This window comes from Myotis lucifugus, unplaced genomic scaffold, assembly GCF_000147115.1.
Source record: "Myotis lucifugus unplaced genomic scaffold, Myoluc2.0 scaffold_244, whole genome shotgun sequence".
In the NCBI taxonomy this organism is placed as follows: domain Eukaryota; kingdom Metazoa; phylum Chordata; class Mammalia; order Chiroptera; family Vespertilionidae; genus Myotis; species Myotis lucifugus.
In genome coordinates, this window is record NW_005871292.1 from 319,060 (window position 1) to 322,040 (window position 2,981).

At 51.6% G+C, this 2,981-nt stretch overlaps 1 pseudogene; it reads right to left on the reverse strand.

Annotated features, from left to right (window-relative positions):
- Positions 1–1,721: 1,721 nt before the first annotated feature.
- LOC102434637 lies at positions 1,722–2,237 on the reverse strand (annotated as a pseudogene).
- Positions 2,238–2,981: the final 744 nt, after the last annotated feature.

Here is a 2,981-nt window from a genome sequence, read left to right on the forward strand (position 1 = left end):
ATTAATCCTCACCCAAGGATATTTTTTCCATTGCTTTTCAGAGAAAGTGGGAGGGAAGGAAAGAGGAGGGGAAGGAGAGAGAGACACATCGATTGGTTGCCTCCCACACGTGCCCCAACTGGGGGCAGGGAGCAAACCCATAACTGAGGTATGTGCACTTGACTGGGAATTGAACCCATGACCCTTTTATGCGTGGGTTGACACTCCAACCACTGAGCCAAACTGGCCAGGGTAGCATATTTTAAGTATTATAAAGCATTACATTATAAAGATACTAGAGGCCCAGTGCACAAAAATTCATGCACTGGGGCGGGGGGGGGGGGGGTGGCTCCCTCAGCCTGGCCTGCACACTCTTGCAATCCAGGACCCCTCAGGTAGGGTCCCTAGGCCTGGCCTGAGATCAGGGCCTATCAGGGCTTTCCTTCCCAGGCTTCTGGCCCCACCCCTGCCACTGCCACTGCTTGCCATCTGTGCAGTGCTGTCCCCCCCCTTCCCTGCCACTGGTAGCCTCCCTCTGCAGGTGATAGGTGTGGGGTGCGATCGCTTGGCTGGCCTAGGCCTCCCTCTGCGGGGCGATCGCTGGCCAGACCTAACATCTGCCACAGTGTCACTGGCTGGTGGCCTGGGCCTCCCTCCGTGGGGCAATCAATGGCGGGGCCCCCAGATCAATCACCCCACAGAGGGATGCCCCGCCCACCCGCTGCAGGGCCACTGGCGAGGTAGCCTGGGCCTCCCTCTTTTTTTTTTTTTGAAGTAAGAGTAATGTTTACTGAGTGATACAGAACTGAGTACTATGAAGGGTTTACTAGGATGGAAATGCATCACACCCCCGCCCCTGCCACCCCCAACACCCAGAGACTACAATACTTAGAAGTTACACCCAATGGCCTTAACTGCTGAATATCTGTTCATAACAAACAAACCATAGCATATTTATACTGTATCACATCTAGTGATTATAGAAATCCATTTATATATTGCTTGTACAAAATCTTTTTTTTTTTTGTAAAAAATCTTTTTTAAAAAAAAAGTATATAAAACATGTGCAGTTGAAAGCCCTGCCAGGACAGCCAGTCTGTAAACATTCAGTGAGTATGTGCTTTGAAAGGATGCCCGTGCCTTGTGCCCACAGCAACTCCAGCAGGGCCAGCAAGGCTGTGCCCAGGCTGCCACTCTGGGCAGGACTAAGCTGGACCACGGTGAGTGGGTACAGCAGTGCTTGGCACTGTGCCTTTCTCCCGCCTTGCATCAGGATCAGGGTCAGGGTCACGGTCAGGGTCAGGGCTGGGGGGAGGCAGATTGCAGTTTCACTCTAAGTTCCATACTCAGCCTAATTTTGGTTGCAACTCATGGCTTTTCCTGGCTGCTCAGAGGTCCTTTGGGTGATGCCCTAGCGGAGAGGCCGGAGAAGTGCACACAGCTGCCTGGTTGGGCATCTCTCTCCACCAGAGCTTCTGTCCTGCCTCCTGAAAGCCTTGCCCCAGGCAGAACAGGCCCCCCACAGGACTACTTTGGTCTCAGCACTTGGTCCTGGGTTTCATCAGCCTGGGTTTCTTCCCCTGGTGTAGCTGATCTGAGTTTCACAAAAAAGCCCCGCCAATGCTGGCTGTGCTGAGCCTCATTGAAGAGTTTTTCATGCAGCAAGGAAGAGCCCTCTGGGACCCTCCTCCTCCTCCCTCTCCTCATGTCCTTCTCCTCCTCTTCCTCCTCCCAGCCCATGGTCACTTCTTCTCCAGCTACTCCAGCAGTGGATTGCCTTCTGAGTCCGGGGTCTTAATGCTGTCGGTCCTGACGATGCAGGTGGAGCGATGTCGGTTGAGCATCAGGATGAACTGCTGCTGCTCCTGCTTCAGCTCCTCCATCTGGGTTTTCAGCTCTGCGCTCATGAGTTCCAGCCACTCATATTCCCGCTGCAGAAACTCCCTCCACTCCTTCTTGTTCCAGCATCAGGCTGCCGTCACTTTGTTCTATTCCTGGCGCCTTTTCCTCTGCTCCTCTTCCTCGTCTAGCTCACTTTTCAGAGGTTGAGGCCTCTTGCCCAGTTTCACCTCCAGGAAGTGCAAAGGGGCGATCATGGCCCCAATGTTGTGGATGTCAGCGAATTTCAGCTCTTCTGCAGTCAGGGCCAAGCTGGGGAGTCCGGTCAGGGGGCCGATCCCTGGCAGAGAGCCTGCAGTCATGGAAGGGTCCGGGATCTGCCCAGGCATCATAGCAGGAGGAGTGGCAGTCCAGACTTGCAGAAGCCAAGGGCAGAGTCGGCGACCCCAGGCCTGGGCCAGGCTGCAGGTGCCAAGCTGCTCAGGAGCTGCCTGGCGCCAGCCCCTCCCTGCAGCGTCCACCACCGCCAGCGCGTCCCATCGCAGCCTCCGAGCATCCCTCCAGCAGGCTGTGGCAGGAGCCTGTGTCTCCCTCTTTGAGGCGATTGATATCAGGGCTCTGCCTGCCTGATGGCCCCTAACTGCCTGCCTGATGGCCCCTAAGCACTCACTTGCCTGCCTGATCGCCTCTAACCGCTTGCTGGGGGGTGGGGCCAGCCCAGTTGAGGGGCCTGGTGGTTCTGGTCTCTGGTCATTCTGCTGTTTCAGTCGCTGGACTTTTATTATATAGGATTAGAAAGTAAGGAGAATGGAGAGTTGTTCAAGAAATTTCAGAACACACGTATTTTAATGAATATCTACTCAATGTCAACTGTGAGTCCATTTTAAGATACTCTGTAGTTAAAATGAATAATAGTCCAAATATAATACCAATGAGTCTTTTATTGAAAGTGGGTAAAATAATTTTAAAATTCTAATGAAGAAACATTTGTTTTTTATTTACAAATCAAAACTGCATATTAATAATATAGCTCTTTATTTCCAAGTAATAAGTTACTGAAAATTGTAATTCAAAGATTGCTGGAAAATAGAGAACAGAAATAAATCTGAAGATGAGCATTTATTATATGATAAATAATATTTTAATTCAGTAGGAGAAAGATG